The sequence below is a fragment of the Bos taurus genome, chromosome 18 (genome assembly GCF_002263795.3).
Source record: "Bos taurus isolate L1 Dominette 01449 registration number 42190680 breed Hereford chromosome 18, ARS-UCD2.0, whole genome shotgun sequence".
In the NCBI taxonomy this organism is placed as follows: domain Eukaryota; kingdom Metazoa; phylum Chordata; class Mammalia; order Artiodactyla; family Bovidae; genus Bos; species Bos taurus.
The window spans coordinates 61685949-61695914 of NC_037345.1; positions in this window are offsets into that span (position 1 = coordinate 61685949).

Consider the following 9966-nt stretch of genomic DNA (forward strand, 5'->3'; position numbering starts at 1 on the left):
AAATGCAAATTTCTTAGCGTGGCTTGCCCTGGCCCTCTTCTCGGGCTAAGCTCCTTTTTTTTAAAAATATTTTTGTTGTAGTTGATTTACCATGTTGTGTCAGTTTCTATGTTGTAGCCACGCGTTCCGGGAAACAAACTCGCTCAGAAGGCCAATGCAGATAGTGGAGTGCAGGTTATTACACCAGAGGGTCCAAGGCAGAGTCTCCTCTTAGCCAAGGACCCCCACCAGTTTTTGTGAAAACCTTATATATACCCTAAGTGTACGTGCTCAAACCCACCTCCCCAAATTCCCCGAAACTAGTCTGGTCAAGGTAAAAGAGAGACACGATCAAAGTTAACCCGTGATTCATGTGTCACAAGACTAGATAAACAGTGGACATTTATCAATAGGCCTGTGGTCATATCCCGATAAATATAATGGAACTTACCCCTTTGTTCTGTTACAGAGATAATTAGCATATTCTTTTAGGCAACGGAGAGTCCAAGTCCAAGTCCTGGGGCTCTTTCATCCAGGGGTCTGGTTTCCCATTGGTATGCCGCTTCTGTAGACGCCGGGCACAAAGTTCAGAGTCCATTGGGAGGGTGACCATGCGTGTAGCTTAATGTTCACAGCCTGGCCTAAGATGGAGTCCAGCTCTGTCTGTTTCGTCCTTCATCTACTGTACAGCAAAGTGAATCAGCCATACATATACATGGGCTTCTCAGGTGGCGCCAGTGGTAAAGAACCTTCCTACCAGTGCAGGAGATATGAGAGACGCAGGTTTGATCCCTGGGTCAAGAAGATCCCCTGGAGGAGAAAATGGCAACCCACTCCAGTATTCTTGTCTGGAGAACGCCACGGACAGAAGAGCCTGGTGGACTATGGTTCATAGGGTTGCAAAGAGTCAGACATGACTGGAGGCAACTTAGCATACACACATACACATAGCCCTTCTTCTCTTGTGCTAGGTTCTGACCAGCCATCTCTGCTCCAGCCACATTGGCTGGAACTGGAATGTACCAAGAACTAGAATTGAAGAACTAGAATGTGCCAAGAACTAGAAGTTTAGGACTAGAATGTGCCAGGCTCGCCTCTGCCTCAGGGCCTTTGCATTGACTGTATCTTCTGCCTGAGATGTCATCCCACGTACATTTCTCATGGCTAGACAGTTCACGGGCTTTTTTTTTTTTTTTTGCTGTGTTGGGTCTCCGTTGTGATGTGTAGGCTCCAGAGCACATGGGCTCAATAGCTGCAGCGTGCAGATTTAGTTGCCCCATGGCACTGCTGCTGCAGCTAAGTTGCTCAGTCGTGTCTGACTCTTCATGATCCCATGGACTGCAGCCTACCAGGCTCCTCCGTCCATGGGATTTTCCAGGCAAGAGTACTGGAGTGGGGTGCCATTGACATGAGATCTTAATTCCCAGACCAGGAACAAAACCCACATCCCCTACATTGGCAGGTGGATTCTTAACCCCTGGAGCACCGGGGAAGTCCCAGTTCATGGCCTTTAATTCTCAGTCGAAACAGATTTCCTTCAAAGCTCTCCTTGAACTTCCTTGGTAGCCCCACCTCGCAACTAGAAAAACCCAATGAGCAGCAAGGAAAAGCCAGTGCAGCCAGAAATAAAATTAATTAATTAATTATTTTTCAAAAGAAACAGCACACCCACACAATTAAAAGAAGAAATTACTCAAGTTCCCTGCCTTTGTTAACATTTTGATGGAGTTCGCCTTACATTTTCATGCGCATTTATTCATGAATTCATTTTTTTAAGAAACTTTTTTTTCAGTTTTAAAGTTTTTATTAAATTTCTTTTGTTGTTGGTATCACATTGTTTCAGTTTTATACTTCGGGTTTCTGACTGTGAGGCATGTGGGATCTTAGCTCCCCAACCAGAGATCGAACCTGCACCCCTTTCATTGAAAGGAAGGAGTCTTAGCCACTGGACCACCAGGGAAGTCCCAATTCATGAATTCGTGTGTGTGTAGCCCTTGTGCAATATTTGCAAGGTGTTTGCACAACAACAACAGCATAACAGAACATTCTAGTAGAATCATTATAAACTCAGTTTCTACTCAAAGACTACAGGTGTCAGTGAGGCCAGAATCCAAAGTAGGACCATCCATTTATGTATGACTTAAGCTAGAAAGCCGATTTCCCCAGCCTTGGTGCCTTGTCCACCTGGTGGTAAAATTATAAGAGACCTTTTTTTTTTTTTCTGACCGAAGAGATTGAGCACGCATGCACCAGGAGCATATGGGCTCTTAGTTCCTGACTGGGCACGGAAGCTACACTCCCCATATTGGGAGCCCAGAGTATTAACCCCTGGACCACCAGGGAAGTCCCTAGAAGAGTTGCCTTGTCTTGTTTTCACGCGTTCGTTTACAGCTCTTGGCAGAGCTGTGGGTTCCATTCTCTCTTCAGCATAGGAGTGTGGTGAGGTTGATGGTTACTCATTTCAAGCTTCAAGCGGGGAAAAGCTTCACCTGGATCATTCAGAGCACTGAATACGGGAAGAGGCTCAGAACCCAGAGAAGAATGGGATCTCGCTCATGTCTGAACTATCTCAGGAGCTCCAGAGTGTGCTAACGGCCTGGAAAGCGTTCAGGGGGAACAGCCCCCTGGAGAAGAGGGAAGGAAAGGGAAGAGGAGGCGAGGGGAATAAACTAGGGGTCTTATAGCCTTTACAGGAGCGCCACCTGGAGGTGAGACGTGAACTCTGCAGAGACAGCCTGGAAATGCAACGACGGACGCCCCCTCCCCGCCCCCGACCTCCCCTGCCAAGACCGAGGGTTTCCTCCCTGGAGGAAACCTACAGACGTCAGACGAGGAAACTGCAGCCTCGAGAGCGAGGAGGAAGAGGAGCAGAAGCTCCAGGTAGGGACGTAAATAAAAAGCTGACCATGCCCGCGGGAGCTGCAGGCAACTTGCCAAATGCATTGCAATGACTGAACTGACACCAATTTTTTCCTTGCATGTGAGTTTAAAAAAAAAAAAGGACTGAAAGTCTTTATTGTCTAAGATGACTGTAAAAGTCATGAGATTTGTTTTAGATGTCCCTCAATGGCAACCCACTCCATATTCCTTCCTGGAGAATCCCAGGGACAGAGGAGCCTGGTGGACTGCCGTCTATGCGGTTGCACAGAGTTGGACACGACTGAAGTGACTTAGCAGCAGCAGCAGCAAGGACACAGATAAAAAAATTAGACCTGTGAGGTGGATGCTGTAGGGGAACAAGAGGAAGAGGGGGAAAGTTGTTTTCTGAGTCAGTGTGATTGTCACACCTACGTCTTTACAAGGCCATGTACTTACAACTGTTCCCTGATAGCTTGGTTGGTAAAGAATCTGCCTGCAAGGCAGGAGACCGGCCTTGATCCCTGGGTTGGAAAGATCCCCTGTTGACCGGAACGGCTTCCCACTCTAGATTTCTGGCCTGGAGAATCCCATGGATTGTATAGTCCACGGAGTGACAAAGAGTCAGATACGACTGAGCGACTTTCACTTGTATACTTACAACTAGGGTGACCAACTCCGATTTGCCCGGGAATTTCTCAGTTTTAACCCTGAAATTTTCATGTCCTAGGAAACTTCTCATTCCCACCCCGGACTCCTCCACCCACCCCGCCCCCCAACCTGTTCCAGGAAAACTGGCTTGGCTAGTCCTGCTATTTTCAACTCTTTGTCTCTATGATGAGGTCACAGAGCCCTGGAGACTTTTTTTTTTTTTAATTCTGACCCAGATTTTTACTTTTCTATTTTTGATAGATAAGAAGTGGATTTATTCAGATACAGAGAGAAGCACAATCCACAGACAGAGTATGGGCCATCGTAGAGGGAGAGTGAAGATTTTTTATTTTTTAATTGAAGTAAATTTGGGCTTCCCAGGTGGCCCCTAGTGGGAAAGAACCCACCTCCCAATGCAGGAGACATAAGAGACATGGGTTCCATCTCTGACTCAGGAAGATCTGGAGGAGGGCATGGCATCCCACTCCAGTATTCTTGCTTGGAGAATCCAAGCACAGAGGAGCCTGGAGGGCTACAGTCCATGGGGTTACAGAGTCGGACATGACTGAAGTGACTGAGCACGTACGCGTAGTTGATTTACAATATTGTGTTAGGTTCAGGAATACAGGAAAGTAATTCGGTTATTTTTTTTTTCAGATTATATTTCATTGTTCCTGCATTACTGCGTGTGTGCTCAATCAGGTTCGACTCTGCAACCCCATGGACTGTAACCCACCAGGCTCCTCTGTCCATGGGATTTTCCAGGCAAGGTTGCCTTTCCCTTCTTCAGGGGATCTTCCCAACCCAGGGACTGAACCAAAGTCTCCTGCACTGCAGGCAGATTCTTTACCATCTGAGCCACCAGGGAAGCCCATATTCCATTGTAGTTTATTATAAAATATTGAGTATAATTCTCTGTGTGTGCATGCTAAGTCACTTCAGTCCTGTCCAAGTCTGCTACCCTATGGACTGTAGCCTGCCAGGCTTCTCCAGGCAGGAATACTGGCGTGGGTTCCTATGCCCTCCTCCAAGGGATCTTCCCTACCCACGGATCGAACTTGCATCCCTCTTACTTCTTCTGCCTTGGCAGTCAGATTCTTTACTGCCAGCACCACCCGGAAAGCCTCACAGTTGCCTGTGCTATGCAGGAAATCCTTTGCTTATCAATTTTGTGTACAGTAGCTTATTTTTCTATGTGGGCCATTTTTAAAACCTTTATTGAATTTGTTGCAATATGGCTTCTATTTTATGTTTTGGATTTTTGGCACCGAGGCACGTGGTATCTTAGCTCCCCGACCACAGATGGAACCTGTGCCCCCTGTATCTTGGCCTCTTCTCCAGCGTGTCCCACATGGAAGACACGAGTTAAGAAAACAAAACTGGACTGCACTTGCTACGGCATTTGTGATCCCGGAAAATAAAAGGTCAAGAATCACTCCATTTAAATTAAAGACTGGCGGCTCGGACAGTAAAGAATCCGCCTGCTGTGCAGGAGACTCGGATTCGATCCCTGGGTTGGGAAGATTCCCTGGAAAAGGGAATGGCCACCCACTCCAGTATTCTGGCCTGGAGAATCCCATGAACAGAGGAGACTAGCGGGCCACAGTCCAAAGGGTCTGGGTCGTAAAGAGTCAGACACGACTGAATGACTAAACACACATGGAAATTTAAGGAGGATAAATACCAGAGCAGATGTCCATAAAAGATATCTATTAGGGTCACTGATTTCTCTTTTTTTTTTAATTGGAGGGTAATTGCTTTACAATGTTGTGTTGGTTTCTGCTGCCCAGCAAAGTGAATCAGCCACAAGTATGCATATATCCCCTCCCTCTGCAACCTGTCTCCCACGCCCTGCTCCGGGGTCACTGATTTTAATAATATTTGTCAAGATTCTTTGATCAGAACAACAGGCCCTTCTCAGACTCGCTTAGATGCAAAGGACTGTTCTGGGTTGTTTGGGTTTTTCTTGGTTTTGGTGTTGGCTCAGAAGGCTCCCAGAATGGTCGACCAAGAAAGCAGTAAGGAGGGAAGAAATGTCGAGTTTTGAAAGCCATCCGAAGCCAGATACATAATTGAAGGCACAATCACTCCATTTCCTTTTTCCGAAGTTCTCTGAGTCATCTTCATGTTTCTCATTAGAGACGGGCTTCCTCCACATGGTGAGACAGATGGTCTCCCAGAGCTCCCAGGTTTCAAAGAGGATGACTTTGGGGGCAAGAGGAACGGGGAGGCGCTCCCCACCTCCGTCTTGATCGTCCCCACTGTGACTTCAGCACCTTGGCACCCTTGGCTGGGTGGCTCCGTGGGGAGGGGAGCCGAGTGAGTTCTTCAGATGAACCATCGATGGAGGTTGAAGCTGAGATGCTCACAGGGCCAGCTTTCAGGGTGAAGGGGACCTCGCATTCAGAAGGTGACCCACACTTGGGTCCTGACACTTTGTAGTCACAATCGTGTTCTTCTTCTTCTTCTTCTTTTTTTTTTATTTTTATTTTTTATTTATTTATTTTTTTTTTCTCTTCTTCTTTTTTAAATATTTTAAATATTTATGTATTTGGCTGTACCAGGTCTTGGTTACAGCATGTGGGATTTAGTTCCCTGAAAGTGTTAGTCACTCAATCGTGTCCGACTCTTTGCGACCCCATAGACTGTAGCTCACCTGGCTCCTCTGTCCATGGGATTTCCCGGGCAAGAATACTGGAGTGGGTTGCCATGCCCTCCTCCAGGGGATCTTTCCAACCCTGGGATTGAACCTGGGTCCTTGTTCTCTGACCAGAGGTCAAATCCTGACCCCCTGCATTGGGAGCATAGAGTCTTAGCCACTAGATCACTAGCGAAGTCCCGGCCATCATGGAGTTCTTCTTCTTATGCTGCTTTTTTTTTTTTTTTAAATATATATACTGCTGCTGCTACTGCTGCTAAGTCACTTCAGTTGTGTCCGACTCTGTGCGACCCCACAGACGGCAGCCCACCAGGCTCTGCTGTCAATGGGACTCTCCAGGCAAGAACACTGGAGTGGGTTGCCATTTCCTTCTCCAATGCATAAAAGTGAAAAGTGAAAGTGAAGTCACTCAGTCGTGTCAGACTCTTGGCGACCCCGTGGGCTGCAGCCTACCAGGCTCCTCCGTCCATGGGATTTTCCAGGCAAGAGTACTGGAGTGGGGTGCCATTGCCTTCTCCGAAATATATATACTAGTCAATCCTAAAGGAAACCAACCCAGAATATTCACTGGAAGAACTGATGCTGAAGCTGAAGCTCCAATACTTTGGCCACCTGATGCGAAGAGATGACTCATTGGAAAAAACCCTGATGCTGGGAAAGATTGAAGACAGGAGGAGAAGGGGATGACAGAGGATGAGATGGTTGGATAGCATCACTGACCCAATGGACATGAGTTTGAGCAAGTTCCAGGAGCTGGTGAAGGACAGAGAGCCCTGGCGTGAGGCAGTTCATGGAGTCTCAAAGAGTCGGACACGACTGAGCGGCTGAATTGAACTGCACGTGTATTTATCTGTTTGGCTGTGTTGGGTCTTAGCTGTGGCCCGTGGGATCCTCACCACGGGATCTTCTGCTCTGGCACACGGACTCTCTAGTTGTGGCGTGCGGGCTCAGGAGTTGCAGCTCGAGGGCTTAGCTGCTTCGTTAGCATGTGGGATCTTAGTTCCCACACTTGGGATCGAACCGGCGTCGCCTGAATTGCAAAGCCGATTCTTAACCACTGGACCACCAGGGCAGTCCGATGGTGAAGTTCTTAATCATACGTCACTGTGCTTTGTTGGCGGGTTCCGACGGGACTGTGGAGCATATGCTGAGAGCGTCTGCATCCCCTTGCCTCCGCTGCCTCCTCGCTTCCCCGTATTCATCTGTTCGGGCTGCTTTAGCAACATGCCGCAGAGTGGGGAGGCTGAAACAACAGACGTCTGTTCTCTCACAGTTCTAAGGACAGAAGTCCGAAGTCAAGATGTGGGCAGGGTTGGTTCCTCGTGTTCTGCGCGCCTCTCTCGCGTCTGGTGGTTCCCAGGGGGAGCGTTGGCGTTTCTTGGCTCCTAGACACATCACCGCGACCTCTGCCTTCATCGTCGCATGGCGGTCTCTCCAGGTGTGCATATGTGTCCCGGGTTCCCCTTTGACAAGGACATGGTCTTACAGGTTGAAGGCTCACCCTACTCCAGGATGACCTCATCCTCTTATTGATCTGCAGTGACCCCTCTGCAAGTAAGGCCACATCTGAGCTATTGGGGCTTTGGGACTTAAAGATGTGGGTTCGGGGGGTAGACAAAATTCAGCCCGTGACAGTGTGCTCTGGTGTGTGATTGTGTATGTGTAGAGGCTCTGTGTAGCTCGCCCGGTGGAGGTCTGTATAGAAGAGTGTGTTTGGAAAGCTCTATTTTTTATGTTTCTCCCTTCTGTCTTACAGAGAACGTAAACCAATGTGGCAACAGGCTTTTTGTTTATTTCTTTCCTTTTCAAAAGCAAAGTCATAGTTTGGATATAGTTAACAGGGCAAGTCCATACAGAAAAAATGTTTTATTTGTAATTTATGAAAGCCCCGTGTTTGAATTTTTCTTAATGAAACCCTTTGGCAAGCCGTATTGTTATGCCTGCTGTTGTTATTTTTATATGGAGACAATTATAACATCAAATGTAATTTGACTGAAGATGAAACTCCAATACTTGGTCCACCTGATGCGAAGAATCAATTCATTGGAAAAGACCCTGATGCTGGGGAAAATGGAGGGCAAGAGGAGAAGGGGACGACAGGGGATACTATGGTCGGATGGCATCACTGACTCAATGGATGTGAGTTTGAGCAAACTCTGGGAGACAGTGAAGGACAGGGAAGCCTGGCGTGCTGCAGTCCATGGGGTCACAGAGAGTCGGACATGACTTAGCCACTAAACAACAATAACATCAAAATACTGTAGGGCGATTACAGTTCAGTACTTTCTAATCCATCTGTATTTCAGTTAATTATTAGAGATAGGTGTGTGCATGCTTGCTAAGTTGCTTGAGTCGTGTCCAACTCTTTGTCATCCTATAGACCATAGCCCACCAGGGTCCTCTGTCCTTGGGATTCTCCAGGCCAGAATACTGGAGTGGGTTGCTGTGCCATCTTCCAGGGGATACTCCCCCCGGGGATCAAACCCATGTTTCTTACATCTCCAACTGTGGCAACTTTAAACCAGAGCCGCCACTGCTATCAGTGCTTCTTTGAAAAAGACACATCCCTTTGATTCTGACCATCTGATGTCCCTTCTGCTCCATCTCTGGATATTCTGTCTATCACATAGCTACCGTTTCTGGACAGAAAGATACTAACTACATCCTTTGTTATTATTCCTGATAACTGGCCATGCACTAAGCAAAGATAAGGCTTGGGGGTTTTCTCCGTTATGTATTAGCTGTAGTAACTGCATGAGCAGAATCTTGGCTTCTTCATCTGTCTGGTTTTCCTGAGGTACAGGTTATAAATGAAAGGCAGGAGAAATGCTTGCTTGCTTTCTTTGGCATTTAAAAATTTTTTAAAGTTGTGTTTCTAGCATCTTCCAAAGATAGCCGGTAATATCTTTTTCTAAATTGATCCAGTAAGTAGGAGCCCTTTCCCCGCCCCCACCACCAGCCCTTACCTCTTTGGCTGGAAGTCTGCAAGGCTGTGAGCCTAGTCTCGTCACTATCAATTCCAGACGCATAGGGACAGCTGGTATGAATAATAATGATAACACAGAAATAGAATAGATGAGAGACGTAAGGGAAAAAATAGCATTTGGGTATGTGGATATCGTTGTCTGAGGATATCTCTAGCTGTCTTTCCCTTAGTTTGGTTACGTGACTCAGTTTCTTCCCTCCCTCTTTCCTTCCTGCCTTCCTTTTCTCCTTCCTTCCTCCTCTCTTTATTGTTTTAAAGTCTTTTCAAGTTGGTTTTTCATTTTGTCATTTCCATCCGAGTCTCTGAGCTATGCTGGCAATGGAAGGTGGTGCAGATGAAACAGAAACGGTCATATTTCATCAAACTGAAAGCACAGCTAGAATGAAAAGGAACAAGCCTTTCAATAAGGGGTCCCGGGGGCCACATCCCTACTTTTAATAAATGATCCTGGGGGATTTCCCTCACAGTCCAGGGGCTAAGACTCTGCACTTTCACTGCTGGCTGAGCTCGTTTGATTCCTGGGGGCGGGGGGGAGCTAAGATCCTACATGCTGTGCGGTGCATCAAAAATCTAAAATAAATGAATAAATAACAAGACGTACCGGGACAGTTGATTATCCAGACGGAAAAATTAGACCTTTATCCCAGCCCTTGACAAAAGTTAATTTCAGATGGATTAAATATGATAAACAAACTTTTGAAAATTTAAATTTAGAAGAACATATAAGAGAGTATTGGAAAAGGAAATGGCAACCCACTCCAGTATTCTTGCCTGGGAAATCCCACAGACAGAGGAGCCTGGTGGGCTACAGTCTATGCAGTCGTGAAAGTCGGAC